The sequence below is a fragment of the Ornithodoros turicata genome, chromosome 1, assembly GCF_037126465.1.
Source record: "Ornithodoros turicata isolate Travis chromosome 1, ASM3712646v1, whole genome shotgun sequence".
Lineage (NCBI taxonomy): Eukaryota > Metazoa > Arthropoda > Arachnida > Ixodida > Argasidae > Ornithodoros > Ornithodoros turicata.
In genome coordinates this window covers 209,400,059-209,416,226 of record NC_088201.1, presented here as the reverse complement: position 1 = coordinate 209,416,226, position 16,168 = coordinate 209,400,059, and the positions used below count along the sequence as shown (strand labels likewise).

The 16,168-nt window shown below is 46.2% G+C and overlaps 1 long non-coding RNA gene across 1 annotated transcript; it reads left to right on the top strand.

Annotated features, from left to right (window-relative positions):
- Positions 1–5,449: 5,449 nt before the first annotated feature.
- Positions 5,450–8,972, top strand: LOC135375921 (uncharacterized). The gene is made up of 3 exons (XR_010417434.1): positions 5,450–5,834; positions 7,571–7,651; positions 8,743–8,972. It is a non-coding gene; the product is annotated as an uncharacterized LOC135375921 (long non-coding RNA).
- The last annotated feature ends 7,196 nt before the right edge of the window (positions 8,973–16,168 follow it).

Here is a 16,168-nt window from a genome sequence, read left to right as displayed (position 1 = left end):
GGGCTATGTCGCATGTCTAAAACCGCGGTCGCACTGCATCACACACAATCTGGATCGCCACTCGACCATGAGCGGTGGCTGCCCATTTCGACATGTCCACGCCGTCCGCAGTTCACATTGAGGACAATTATTTTTTTTTTTTCATCTCAGATAGAACCTCGATATTCCCGGTTGCGAAATTCCTTATCTCAAAATTCCCGAAGCAAATAGAAGAAGAATGCTCGATTGCTTTGTAAGATGACATGCCGCGTTTAAAAAATCCGATATCACTGCTTAACTAGTCAAGTTAACGGGTCTTCGATGTCTGTCCAAGTCGCTTTAAATAACGAAAGCCACGTTTTAGCAGCAGTTAGGATTAACACGGCGGCCACGACGAAACGGCATGTTGGTTAGTTTATCATTAGGTGGGAGTCCAAGCTCCGGATTTGCGTTCTTTTGTCCAGGTTAGTCAAAGTTCGCTGTTGGCATATTCCAGCGCAGGACTGTGCATTTTATAGTCACATAACATTTACTTCCAGAACTTATTTTCCATCCTAAATTTCAGTCATCTGATTTCGAGGTACACCTCAACACTACCAGTACTAATTTGTGAACGAATATATCGGACGCCTCCAGCAGCCAACGTGCGGTAGGAGAAAGCTGTTGTGCTGCCATGTTGTGCGTTGCTGCTGTGCTGGTGCTGCTCCCATAGGCACATGGGACCCCGGCCTAAAATGGAGTCGCAGACTCACGGAGCCGGTTTCATCCAATGGCAGTCGCGTTTCCGTCGCGCTACCTATTGTCAAGTGGCTCGAGAAGATACATGCTGCGGTCATCGCAACAAATGATGGCAGTGCGTAGCGGTAGCACATCATATCCTCCAAACGCCCATTTCCACCGACATCCCAATTCAACCAGAAGCTCATTTTCTCAAAAAAATATTCGGAGGTTCTGGGCTCTCGGTTGATCTGGGCATGCGGGTGGCAGTGACCCATATCCCCCAAATGATCTTTTCATCCAAGCGCCCAGAACCACCGAAAGCGGGATACTTCAGAGGACACGCGTCCACCGTTTAATAGGGAGAGGAGGAAGGGTGAGCGGTTCCCAAGTATGCGGGAATCCGATGTACAGCTCGAGACAGAGTTAATTGGAACGCCACTTCGACTGTCGGAGCTAAACTCGGGGAGAGAGCAACCCTAGCGGCTCTTACGAGAAATAAAGGCAAATAGTGTTCCGACTGTCCCACTGTTGCTGTGTTGCTGTGGAGGTGTAAGCCTTGGCATGAGCTATTGACTCGGCATTGGCCTTAGCTGTGGTTATCATCGCGATGTTTGTTTGTGTTTGCGGCGATTATGTGAAGGTGTATGCCGGCTGATATCGCACGGATACGATGCCTTTATCTCATTGATACACGCGAAAGTGGTCGCGTTCGCTCAGTGGGGCATTTTCAGATTTGTGATAAAACAAATAATGCACGGGGTCTAGTGGAAAATTTATTGGAGTTGCTGTCCACCTTTGCGCGTATTAATGAGATAACAGCATCGTATCAGCGTGATATCGGCCAGCATACACCTTTACATAATCGTCTCAAACCCAAACAAACATCGCGATGATAACCACCGTTGAGAGTAATGCCGAGTCAACAACTCATGCCAAGGCGGACACCCTCGCAGCATCATGGCGAGTGGTGGTCATTTGGTGGCAACTTTTTTTTTTTTTTGCCAGATCCCGAGCAGTCAAGCAATATTGCATGTTCGCGTGGCACTTTCCGTGCGCCCGGAATTTCCCAGCTATTACTTTTTTCGTCCGGTCTCGAAACGATCGAGCAGCGGGTCGCCCAACTATATCCAGTGTCGTCAAATCCGCACTGCAACGGTGGATCTCATTGGACCGCACGTCGAAGTTCACGTTATTTAGCAGACGACAGAACCCGAAGACAGACGATCGCGATGGCCCTAGCGTGATCCAAGTGTACGAATTCTGCCCTGATTCAAAAAGGACGAGGCGAGCCTGAGCCTGATCCTAAAACCGCCAGATCCCTTCCACTCATGTTCGGGTGGCTACTGTCACATGATCCAGCTCCGGAGCCGACCTAGCAATTTTCGAGCGCCAGGCAGTGTTGTAATTAAATGACCACCACAATTCGCCATAAGTAGGACAGTGGAAACATTATTTCCCTTTATTTCTCCTAAGCGCCGCTAGGGTGATTCTCTTCCCGATTCAGCGATCGAAGTGGCGTTCCAGTTAACTCTGCTTCGAGCTGTAATTCCTTCAACTCGCCAGAGAGGGTCACATGGGTTCCTGACTGGTGCTCATCCGGTGCTCGAAATGTTCTGTAGCATAAGGTATGCGGTCCGTTGATTTGCACAGCTTCCTTTGTTCCCCTGCTTACTAATAATTCTCCTTAGAGATGTAACATATATGACTAATATAAATATGAGAGCTGATGCACGAGATCTATAATAAAGAAGCTTGATCGTAGTTGGATAGAAATGACACGACACTCGGTGTGTACAAATGAGATCGCGTTCAAGAAGTGATCTGAACAGAGAGGTATCCCGAAAATGAATTTTATTGGTATGCACGTTGCTGACGGGAGAAGCACTATCTTCGGAAGGTCATGGAAGTCCGCGTCATGATCCACGGAAAAAGGGCATGGTGGGAGTATAGTGTGTTCTGTGGCTGGAACATTTAGCGGGACGGCGGAAAACAAACAAACCTCAAGCGCCTTCAGAGGAGATCGACAGTTCAGACGATTTGTTGGTTTCATGCATTCGTACTGTTTACAAGCTCTTTCTAGGGGTTGTTTCAGCCGGTTTATAGAGTGTTTTCTGGACGTCTGAACTGCATTAACAGAACGCATAAAAAAAAAGTAAAGGAGGAGGTCCTTTTTGTAACCTTCTTCGAGACCTGTGAAGTGGGCGCTTTGTTACTACACTCTAAATCAGGTAACGCATATGTAACGGTTAAGTACCGCTTGGCCAAGAGGTACATTTTTTAAAAAATGTACCTCTTAAAATTAAGAGGTACATGCGCCCTCACATGCGGTACATGTAACGGATAGCGCGCAGCGATTTAGGCCTACCCGTCGGGGTGGTTCCCCTCCTCCACGATATATTAACAGCCCCAGGAAGCTACGCTGCACGATAAATATAACAAACAAATACCTTTATTCGAAAATTATATCCATTTCAGGATTGATGCTTGTCCATCGCGAGCGTGCATTGTTATGATGCACAAACGCCGAACACACGGGGCACACCGTATATGGATGAACGATGACCACTGCGTCTCTCCTTCACCACTGCAGCTGCTCTGTGGTCACGCTTCTTTATCTCTTCCACACCTTTGGATAGCTGTTCTTCCCCAATTTCCGTTTCTTCCGCAGAACGTAACACCAACCACAGTAGACGATTGACTCACCCATTTACGACATCGCTTGACCTAACCTAGGAACGAAAATACAATGTAAAAAAATCCAACAACCGAAATAGCTTGCCTGAAAAACATGCCTATACTTGCTTGTGTAATCCAGGTGTAAAATGCACTCTCGGCTCCTCTAATTCACGCATCAACGTTCGTGCATGAAGCACAAAGTTCGTTTTCTCCGTCCCTCAGTCGTTGTGTCCAGCATGCCGGTGATCAGGACCACTGGGAATCAGAGCGAAGACGAACGAAAATGCGTCGTGAAGACGAATAATTACTTCAGAGATATAATACGCACCTTAAATGACTTCAATCTTGAAAGCGTCGAACGAATTTCTTCGAAGACTCAGACTCGTCCTCGCTCCCCGACGTTTCAAAACAAACTGATTTGCAGCGGTTGCAAGAAACGAATTCTTCCCAAACATGCGATCCCTCACGGTCATGGGTTCTAGTTATTACACTTCTTTGACAGAATGATAGTGCTCATCCATTACGGCACTGCTGCACAAGGGAATTTATAGACTGGTATTCGGAATCACACGAAATATTTTTGCAGCGCATGGATATCGTGAGAAGGCGTTCGTACTCATGCGCCCGAAACACGCGGTACACATGAGGTACAGCTGCTATAGATCGCGCTTAAAAGGTACCTAGCCGGTACGGATGGGTCTCGGAGCCCTTGTACCGTTTGAATTTCGCAGTGGTCGCGGACTGTACCTGCTGGTTGAGGACTGCACCTCATGTGTACCGCCTGGCCCAGGTGCGGGTCCTCTTTCATGCGGTACATATCGGGTGTCGGATTTAGAGTGTATATTTGCTTTCCACTATGATGACCTACACAGTGCCTGGAGCCGTGCGTAGCGTAAACGAGATAAGGAGCTTCGTCCGCAGACACGCGTCAGGTACAGCTGATACCTAACTACAAGAACTACAGCACAGGTGTTCGTCAGGTTCCACTGGGGCACAGTTGAATATTTCACTTTCAAGTGGACAACGATAAAAATGCTCGGCTGACTGTGCATAATCACGAGCGATCAGATGTAAATTGTACACGAAAGTATCATCGGACGGTTTGCTCGCACTGCCTGGCCTTCACTTGCGACAGGATGATGTGGCCGAGGGTATGTGGACTAATAGACTTCGACGATCCCGGCGTAACAGGCGCTCGCCGAATTGCTCGCCTTTGCGACGAGATCCGATCAGCTGTGCGGGAAGGCGTGCTTTTCATCGGTGCAGTTATTATGGTGATTTTCGTGTCTTTTGTGGAGAGAGACCACCGGAATGCGTCGTCTGCGCTTCCGATGTATTTCATCAGATTGCTCAGCATATACGCATCCCAGAGCCGTAGCGATGGGGGACGGGGGGAAGAGAGGGACAGCCCGCCCCGGGCGCTCTCGCCGAAGAGGGCGCCGAACGGTAAATAACGTAAAACTCCAAGACTAGGGAACACGAAAGGAGAGACACAGCACGAAGTCTGAAACACATGCTTTATGCGTCATCTTCACCCGCTCGCTTGCTTCCTAGCCATTTTTTTTCTTTGTGTGCAGGTCTTTTAACGGCAGTGAGGGGGGGGGGGGGGGGGGAGGCTTCACGTTTGCCCTGCCCTGGACGAAAAATCGCCCCGCTGCGGCTCTGACGCAACCCATTTGCTTGGGACTTTCGCTGCCATTCTAAGAGATCACCGAGCAATGTCGTGGTACTGAAATTTCGGAATCCACTGAAATGAATGCGAGAATCCCTTTAAAGCAGTCGTAAAGCGGCGACGGCTAAACGTGCACGATGTCGCAGTCATAAAACATCTTACTTCACGCGGGTGACGATGGCTGAATGAGTGATAATCAATAAAGAGAGCTATAGCGCTCTCCTTGAAGACTAGTCACACATGGGGCTTGTCATAGACGTACTTTCTTACAATCCAGTATATGAGTCTGCCAGTATTCAACGACGGCGCATTTAAGAGACTGGGATGTCTCACCCATGTACGTGCATTTATCGCGACTTCTTCGAAACCCCATAAACGTGACGGCGTTTTGCTCCTCTTGAGGAGAACTAGGAAAAAGCGTTGTCAATAGCTCACACCAAGATATAGAGTTGCGAATTCAGGGAATCATTGTCGCAGCGCGTCAGAAAAAATATAGTGCTGGAGAGGGGCTCAAAGAAGACATGCACTCTGTAGCACAGCGGACCTGGTCCGCGTCATGTTATTCCTGCGGTTGTCCATCATAGTACTCGCTGCTGTTTGCGTCAGCGACGCAGCTACCTGGTGGCATCACGTACCCTCTGGAGAAAGAAATGTGATGATAGGTGCCTGGTGGGACATAGATCCAAATGGCGCTGTTGCTAGAGAGATGACAAAATTTGTCATAGACAGAATGAGAGCCAGCGGAGATTCCCGTACAGTTAGGAAAGTCGTGCGTGTCCAAGAACAAGTAAGCGGAGTTCGTTAAATCTTAATTGTAGCGGAGTGTTATTAGGTGGAGCGCGTCGAAAACCTGGGGTAGTAGTTAGCTTTAACAGCGTTCAGTTAGCTCAAAAAGGACTCAAAAAGAACGCAATGTATTTTTTATTGCGCAATTCTCAATACATACTCTATTGCAGAGTCACTATTGCTTTTCTATCGACCTTTAACTGTAGTGTTGAGTTGACTAAAAAATAACTCAACTGAATTTTTATTGCGCAATTTTCAATACACACTTTATTACAGAGTTACTATTGATTTTAGTAAAGCAAAATAATCACATCTTTCTAGCCCTAGCCAATTTAACCATGAGATTAACCTCTTATTCACTACGCTACAATGAGCCCTACTTCACACTGTGTGCACGAACTAACTATGGCTCACAGTTGGTTTCATATAATCTTCCACGACATATTAATTCCCATATCCAAAACAACATTAACATCAGCTGTCTTTCAATTCGCTCAATAAAGGCCATGTATGTTCACTAGGATAGTCATATTATTTCGTGTGTTCTCATAGCTTTTTTTGTTTCATGCATCTTAATGCATTGTGTTCATTACCATTGTCTAACTCCGTGATTCATCTGGTTTGCTGTTGGTCATTGCTTTATCTGTCGAGTGTACAAATGGGGGTCAGACCTCGTCAAGCTGCAGTTTTTGCAGCTTTTTGTCTGTATCCCCCCACCAAGTGTCATTGGTGAAATAAATTATTATTATATTATTATTATTATTTTCTGCCCAGCTTTAACAGGGGTGAGTAGGTAAAAAAAAAACACTCGATTTTTTTATTGCGGAGTTCCTAATGCACACTTCATTGGAGAGTTACTATTGCTTTTCTGTCGAGCTTTATAAGTGCTGAATTGGCTCAAAAAGAACTCAATTAAATTTTTATTCTGCAATTATCATTACATACTCCATTGCAGAGTCACTATTGCTTTCCTGCGGGGCGCTCAATACGCGCTCTATTGCAGAGTCAGTATTGCTTTTCTACAGATCTTTAACAGTGTTGAGTTGGCTCAAAAAGAACTCAATTGAATTTTTATTGCACAACTCTTAATGCACATTCCATTACAGAGTTACCATTGCTTTTCTGTCGACCTTTAACTGTGTTCAGTAGCCCAAAAAGAAATGATTCGAAAGAACCTTGCTTATACCAACAGAGGAGAAGGCGCGTGCAGATTGGCCCGAAATGGTAGAATTGCTGTCGTTCTACTAGTTTGGGTTGGAAATTCTCTCTTTTTTTTTCTTAGAGTGTGTTGCAGAGTCACTATTGCTTTTTCGTCGAGCCTTAACAGTGTTGAGTTGGCTCGAAAAGAACTCAATGATACTTTCATTGCGCAGTTCTCAATACACACTCTATTGCAGAGTTACTACTGCTCGTCTGATTCGATATCGACCTTCGCCGTTCGATATCAGTTCGCTTCATCAGTCGACAAGACAAAGGACAACGTTGCATCTGCATGGCTCCGCATGCATGGCACAACGTTTACCCTATTGTTTGACTCGATCTCTTTAGTGTGCAGTTTTTTTCGTCCTGTTTTCTTCTTTCTTTTTTAAGGAATAGCAAGTCGCTCAACGCCCGGCTAACCATTTCTCGCTTTCTTTTTTCAATAAACACACTCCCCTCCGTCATTTCTGAGCGCATTTGTGTGATTGTGGGCGCTGTAATCTTTTTCTTAATACTATGTGCTTATGTGTACCATAGGTGGTTTCGGGAAGGAACTACAGGCTGACATTGATTCTTCGGAGACACTGTGATGGAGCATCCGTGACAGCGGTACCCTGGGTACGTATGCGTGGTGTCACCATTAATATGTGACGTCGACGGAGAGGCAAAAATACGACCAAACTAATTGGTATCATAGCAAGAATTGAGCAAAGTGACAAGAGCCGCGGTTTCGGTTGGTAAAATTTGAACTGCAAATGATTCCCACCCAGTTAGACGAAGAACATAGAAAACTGTTCTTAAAGAAATTTGGCACAGCCAATAAGAGCTCTTCTCGACATTCCTCCATTGGCGACATTGTTCTCGATGCGCCGCGTTCGGCTGAGCTTCTGGCCGCGTGGTGTCGCGCTCGAACGAACTTCCCCAATACCGACTCCCAGTGCCACGTATTAAAATGGAGTCGAGACATTAATGCGACCTTCATATACCTGAGGCTCCACCCACTTTTTGAGGTATATAGCCAATCACGGGTCGAAATACAGCTTGGTATTATTGCAGGCCATCCAGTACTTATACCTAACCCTTATTTACTAGATGTCACCATTTTGGAGGAATTTGATTGATTATATTGAAATGGACGTCACAGGTGGCAGATGAAAACGGCGGATCTTGTGTCCACTTTTATCAATGCCATCTGCATGGAGAGAGGCATTTTGGGAAGATTCAGAATTGAACAAATTTTTGCTGGCAGAAGTGATTGCTCAGGGGGTGGTAGAATCGCCTCTTCGAAGCAGATGGATGCCGGTATATGAACTTTTAAATCGTATTACCTAAGTAGATTGAATCAAAAGTTATGTATGTAAAACTACAATTCAACGATGTAATGGAACATCTTACTTATCATGTTACGAGGTATTTTCTTGAGATCGCGGCCTTCACCAGGCCAAACGTTAGAGACAAAACATCTCAATTTTTAGACCAGGGAACGTTACAAACAGCATGGCAAACAATCGCAAAGACTTTTGCGCGTAAGTTCCTAATATTTGTTGTCACAGCAGGGTCTGTCACCTGACTCATGACGTTCAATGGCGCTGCTGAAGCGGGCTCAAACGGTACATGAACAGACAAGAAAAATACACTACTGAACGTGCATCCATGTATTATCTTACCTTACATGAACTTTCTCTCTCTCCCTGTTTCTCCCCAACCAGCCTCGGGATTTCACTTGTGTAGCACATGTCTATGATGTGCCCTGGCTCCACTCCCGGACACTGGTGTCGTTGCACTGCATAGAACCTAGGAGACTGCATCTCAAGAAATATTAAAGGAATAATTGTACCATTGATGTGTTTATTGATCAGCGCTGAGTATGTAACATAGGACTGCATACCCACTGCAGGTGCATTAAACATCTCGTCGGAATCTTATACTTCAAAGACTACACATGGATCATAAGTGTGTTCAAACTTTTTTGTTTATTCTTGTATACTTTATCTTAACCTTGGGCTGTTCGACAGGACATGCCATCTCAGTTGTTTTTTGTTGTTGTTTTTTTTTTACGTAGCTTAACGTGTACTTCTAAACAATCAAATAAATGTAAGAACGAAAGCTGTGACAAGTAGCATGTGGTGTGCCGTGTTCTCTAATGCTACCTTAAATTGGTTACTCAGTTCCTCTTAAAGGGACAGTCGCATTCTCCGAGGTCAATTTCGAAACTAATGCGAATTCTAATTCCTTGCCGACCATTGAAGTGGGCCCGAAAATACCATTTCCATCCGCGGCGTACTTTTCGCGCAATCCGATGAAGAAGAAACGGGAATCTTTGCGCCCTTGCTCTCTAAAAGTGGGAGGAAACGTCACCCGGATAAGGCCAATCAGCGCGCGCTCTGGGCAAATGCAAGCCGCGCGCCTGTTTGGCGATCGCGAAGCGAAGGGAGCAAACATGGAGTCGGAAAACGAGAGTGGTGTTTCTCTGTCTGGGGGAGATTCTGACGAACATGTTAGCGGTAGCGGCGACGAGTTAATGCTGGATGATGACCCATACTCTACGGACCCAATGCCACTGGAACTTGCCGACCATCCACGAGATGTGGCTGCGGCTAACCCGCGGGATGACATTTTTAGGTGACGTATCTCTTTGCATGGTTGCCGTCGAATGTGCAAAACAGTTTAGAATGTTGAAATTGGCAGGTTTCTGTGTGGAGTCCGCGATCCACAGGAGCCCGACGAGAGCCTGTATTGCCATTCTGTTGCCAGGGTGGTAGAAATGTGCAACGGTGCCGCCGTGCAGTGCATTGCACAACACCCATTACTCAGGGACATCTGCCTCCGTAGAGAGCTTCTAGCCTCAATTCTGCCGCTATGATCAACATCTTAGGCAACTCAATCCCCAGGACCACAGGTAAGCCTGCTGCAGTGCTCTCCCGTTTGCTATATGATTACGACCGTAATGAACTTTTCGGTTTAAATGACCCCTCCCCATCAAGATTCGGAAGGGTAAACTCGGGTGCTAGTCGGGTGTTGTTGGTTATGCAAATTGTTGCACCTAAAGTGGACAAGGGCTGTATACAAAAGTGCGACGATTCTCAGCAGCTTTTTGGCCTACACAAGTTTGTCCCCTATAAATCATAAGCGTGGACGACAGCCGTAGAACAATCCAGAGAATCCTGGACCAACAATTCCATTAGGAAAAGTGAGGCAACACAGCCGCCTCAGCTAGTCTCGACATGCTCTCAATTATGCCAGTTAGCCATGGCCTGATTGTCAACACAAATCCCTGATTGATTGGCAGATATCCAGTGGGAATTTTAAACTCTGAAGGAAGGTCTTATAAGTCTGAAAACAGAAGCATTTGAGGTGCCAATGAAGGGGGGAAGCATGTTACTGAAGCATGTAAGAGTAACGTATTTTGGGAGAAATTGGATTTTGCCGAAATTGGAGGGAAGCTGGTTTGGGAGGGAGTTAGCAGTTGGAATCGGGCTCATCCTGAAAGAGGCGAACATTTTTTTGTTGTACTATGTTGCACATCTGCCAACCTTCCATATTCAAAATGCGGGAGACCCTGGAACTAAGGAAGGAATGTACAGGCTTTGAACTCCAAGGTTGGGATAGTGTCTGTTCTGGCCATTATCTTCCCAACACTGCGGGAGATTTGGCAGGTGTGCAAATGCCCACAAGATATGATGCTAAACAAAAAGAAATGTCATGTGGAGTTGTCTTTTCCAGCTGCCTGAGGTTCACGGCATACTCGTCATTCACAAGATGGCCTGGATGCGTTGTCCAAGCAATCAGGAGGGAGTTCCCGTCTACGACTTATCAAGGCTATCAGCGTTAGGACCATCGAAACAAGGGTGTCTTGACAAGAGAGACAAGCTGGTGCATACTGATGGCTCGAACTGGAGACATGTAGTGGCAAGATGAAAATTTTGCTGACATAGGCATACTTTGTGCAAGTGAGCCCTTGGTCATCCCCCTTGCCTCCCATCAGAGGTTTTCGAGAATACTATAGGTGTGTGGTGTTCTCGAAAACCTCTGGTGGGAGGCAAGGCGGATGACCAAGGGCTCACTTGCACGAAGTGTGCCAATGTCAGCAAAATTTTCGTCTTGCAGCAATTTTCGTCTTTTCGTCATTGCAGTGTGGGGGATGTTTTGTCTTGTCACTCTGTATCTCCGGTTGCAGTCAACAGACTGTCTACCCGTCTGTACAGCAAAAACTAATACACGTGGCGGTATTAGCTCTGGCATCAAATCCAGACCGCACTGCACTAAGTTAGTGCCGACGTGTGAATATTTCGAACTTTGTGCAGATTGTCAGTGCGTTGTAGTCACGGGAATAAAGAATGACCCTATAATTGTATCAATTTATTGTACAGTGGAGTATGACGGAGTGGGAATAACAAAATAGCTTAGGTTTATTTGCCTCCCATTATGTATGGCAGGCAAATAAACCTAAGCTATTTTATTATGTTGTGCTGTGCTGCTAAATTGTGAAGTCTGGATGGTTACAGGTATGCTGCCACAGGGATGTTAGGAGGGTTCATGTTGGCAGATCCATGTCTGGGGTACTACGCTATGCAAGTGTGTGTCCTTTGTTTTCCTCTTCCTGGAATCAGGGGATAACAACCCCCTTGTGAGGCGCCGTGAAGTGGGTCCCCAGCACTTGCTTCAGCCATGACCTCCGCATCTGAAATATGACCTTGAGTGTTAACACTGAAAAGAATACGTTGAGGGTCTAGCGGGTACAATAAAAAACATAAAAATGACTATGCAAATAAATCTTCCCCTTTGCGGTCCCTGTTTCACTGGCACGGTTATTTTCCTGTCGACATTACGTTATAAACGCTGGCAGCCACATCACACAAGATTCCTTTCACAGGATTCGACAATTTTCAGGGCTCGTACATATCAATTATGTTGTGGGACGTGCAAAAAGAATTGCAATATTTTCGTGGCTTGACAAAACATACCAAATCCAGTTGATTCCGTTGAAGTGCTTGCTGCCGCCAGAAATTAGCAACAAGGCTGCAGTAGAATACTGATGCAACGTGAAGTGTCTCGGACGTAGCCAAACACAGATTGCGATGTTCCCACATCCCTGAATTCTGCCGTCAGGCTTACACTATGCACTGTAGAAACATCCACTAGCTGCAATAACATTAGAATAACGCTGTCATGTGGGAGTGTTACGTTACTCCTGCATAATACAGGCGACAATCAGCACTGCAACAACACACCAATCTTTTTTCTCGAGAGTACGCGTACTATTGCGTCAGGATGCTGCAACTATTGTAATACTTTGTGTACATTAGTAGGCGGTGTGACTGTGACGTTACAATCGGCGGCGAGGCCAGGTGTCGCGATGATGTTTACTGTGACAACTGATAGTTTTCATCGCAGCGTAGCTGTGACCACGCAGGATTGTCACTTACCTCCGTTACTGGTTCCTGCCCTTGTTCCTGATCGAATATGGTAGGCACGGCGTCAATCTTCAGCAGTTTCCGTTTCTGCCGTACCGCGTGCCGAACTTGCAATACATCTTCATCAAAATAGGCGTCGTCGGCGAAATGACAGGAACAGACGCGTGAAACATTCAATCCTTGGGCCACACCACACCACAGTAGTGGCTGGCGATCGCTGCCTACCACTTTCGTTTCGTCTCGCCATTGCGAGGTTGGTGAAATGTAAGCTCGGGATTCGCGTTATAAGTCTTTGTGCACCCGGGCACGTACCACCGGTTTCCTGGCTGTGAAATCGCACGTCGACGGCGTGAAATCCTTGGGCACACGCTGTGGTTCAAAGTACTTCAAAGCAAACGCGACAAGACAAGAAAAAGGGTCAGACGCACGCTCAGACACACACAGAACTCCGGCGGGAAGGAGCGCCTCCTGATGGTTGGTTTATCCGGGTGACGTCATCCAGTGTCGGCGCCTTGCGGGGATTGCCGTGCGCGCCGGAAGCGCCAACATTTAAAAATCGTTTCTGGGTCAACCAAGTGGATTTGTGCGGAGAAAATTTGCCGGCGTACATTATGAACGACAGGGAACATGACCATAACAGTTCCGGAACACGCTTCCGGATGCGACTGTCCCTTTAAGCACGGTTTAAAACCTGTACTTGGTACATTACTTTAAGCACTTTTATGCAGCACTCTCCACTAAATCCTAATGGAACGAGAACTGGAAAATATGAATAATGTGTTTTAGCTCGTTCTTAAGAACAGGTGGAAAAATACTTTTTGTGCGCATCGAAAGGGAATTTTGTCAGAACCATATACAGTATTGTCATCCTTTGACGTGTGCAATAGTTGTAGGCATGATTATGATTGGGCTAGAATTGCTGACAAAGTGACGGTGCGGAGCGAGCCGGAACAGCGGTCTCTAACGGCTACTATCTTGTTCTCTACACTACCAATATGTAATATGAATCTCTAAACTGCCAATGAGGCCTACTGCAATGTTTGTACCTCTGATTTTGATGAATATAGTAAAAAATCTGCTTGCATGAAAGCTATGTGGTGAAAAGAGTTTATCTCCCGCTTACTTTTCTTATGACGGCGGCGCATTTGGACCAATTTTCGGACACAGGAACCTGAATTTTCTGAAGTCAATCCTGAAATTCGACGAGGCAACGTAACGTATTTTGCCAGAACAACAAAGCGGGAATATACACGTAAGATAATTTTTTGCGATTTATTTTGTTGCAAATATATTTAGCGTCAAACTGCGATTTAGGAATTCCTCCCCTTAATGAACTATTCCTGGTGGGACCCAACACAGCCTTCCGTTTGTACGACACCCTCATTTATATGTACCTCGTTTTATTTTATTTTTTCAGCAAAAGGTTACTGTGCACAAATCGAGGGTTTACTCTCCAAGAAAACTCAGTAGTGCTGGCAGAAACATGTACACGTAAAGTTAACTTGCATGATTTCAGGGTACAAAAACGGAACCGGCCACCAGTGACGACACAGAACGCACTTACCGTAATTTCACGTGTATAAGTCGCACCGCAGGTAAGCAGCAGGAAGCGTTTTTAGGAACATTTAGAAAATTTTCTGGCTGATAAGCGGCGGGCAATACGAGACGACTGATATTTGCGACAAAGGAGACCATACAGAAGGCCATAAACCCTGTGGTCCATACTCCGGGGTTGACATAGTGTACAACAAAGGAGGTCAGTTCTAGTGTTCTACCAATATCATTGTGCCCTTGCTGGGCGTTTTTCATGTATTGATGGGTCAGTGGCGTTCAAGAAGACTGTCACCACTTTCGTTAAAGCTGCTTGGGGGAATGCATCAGGAAGATCAATCTACTCGAATGTGGACCCGTCCCTGTTACGCACTGGTCGTGCATCGACAGGGCAGTGCTGTTCCAGAGACACAGTCGGCCCTTTCGTTAAAACCGGCGTATGGGGAAAATGCCAGGAAAAAATGGACATCAGATAAGCCGCACCGGTGGATAAGCCGCAGAGGGCCCGTGAAAAAAAAAGTCGCGCATGAGCCGCGGCTAGTATGCGTGAAATTACGGTGCTTGTGTTTCTGAGTTCTTGTTTTTTTGTTTTTTTTTTCATCTAGGACAGAGTAGTACTCGCGTCGGCCATGTTTGGTTTTGTTGGGACCAGCCGGAGAACGAACGATTACATGCGAACTCATCGTGACCCGGAAACGGTCAGGAAGATACTCTCGCCTGGTAGATAATCGGTACTAGGTAACGCGCATGCGCCCAACGCCCGCCTCTCTCCTCAACCTATTGTACCGCTGTCCGCTGAACCAGTTCACGGAAACTTTCCCGGGTTACACAAAAATCCACATAAGGACGCGCCCGTGTTTCCACTCTCAATACCTTGCACAAACTTCTGCCTCTCGCTATTCTGTTTTTGAAGAAAAAACTCCAGCAGTTGGATGATTTTCGTTCTCACCACGTGGTCCCGGTGTGACATCAGGGTCGGTTTTTGCGGCACTATAGGATCCGTTGTGTTTCACAGTGCCCTTCGCGTGGATGCACGATGCTATGGGCTACATCGCATATAACGTCACAACTTATACAGCTTTTTGTGTGTGTAACTACCAGTGCTATACAGCATCGCATACCTAACCTTCATTACCTTCACTACCTTCGACTACCTAACCTTCAGCTAAAACCGAATTAACGTGTTTGTAACGGTCGTCGGCCTACAACTGCGATCGTGCGTGAACGCTGTTCTATTTTTAAAAGTGGTTCATTCTAAATGCTCTAAATGCTATTGGGGTGTTACACTGGCCACCTTCTATCTTCAAGGGCACTGCCATCACTGTCGCTTATCCGCTTCAACGCTGCTTTGAGATGTGTAAGCTGAAGATAGGTTATGTGCATTGATATACTCCCTAGTTTACAATAGAATACAATGCGATGCCAGAAGCGTTTGAACCTCGGGAAGTTGCGACACACCAGGAAATGCAGAGACAATTGCCATGGCTGCCGCGAATACCGCAGAGAAGAGTAGAGAGGAGGCACAGCTTCGGTGGTTGATGGTGATAACTGTCTTCTCATGCCTGCTGGTTCTGTCACACTGGCGTAAGCTCGTGTAATCTTCCTTGATGGGCCAGTGGGTGTTGGGTGGCTGCTTCTGATGGGCTTGGCCGCGATGGTGTCCTGGAAACTTCGTTAGCCTTGTGCAGACCGAAATGGAAGTGCAGGAAAGGCGTCGCCACACCCGGGGGGAAAGGGTTACAAACTTACCCACGAACAATCACGGGAATCAGAGCTATGTTATCAAAAATGAGGTCACCCTACGTCTTGTAACCCCTTCCCCCTGGTGTGGCGTGTCAATGTAACCTCCTTTCTTCGCAGCTTTGCGCTCAAACTACGAGCTACTACGATTATACTGGGTAAAATGTCCAGAGGGAACGTTAGGTTGCCTTGGGAAATTTCGGAGTTCAATTCAAGAAATCAATTTTCCGTCAATTGAAATGAAAAAATATGTTACCAATATGTGGCAAAAGTTATTGGCAGAAAAATCCCTTGACCGGGGCCTACGTTTTATACTATGCATTTCTAACATGGTTGGTGGACCACCCTGTATGTTCGTATATTTTTTAACGACTTTAACCAGCACGTACGGCCATCAAGTTCACCCATTTTTATTGCCCTTTAAATCCTA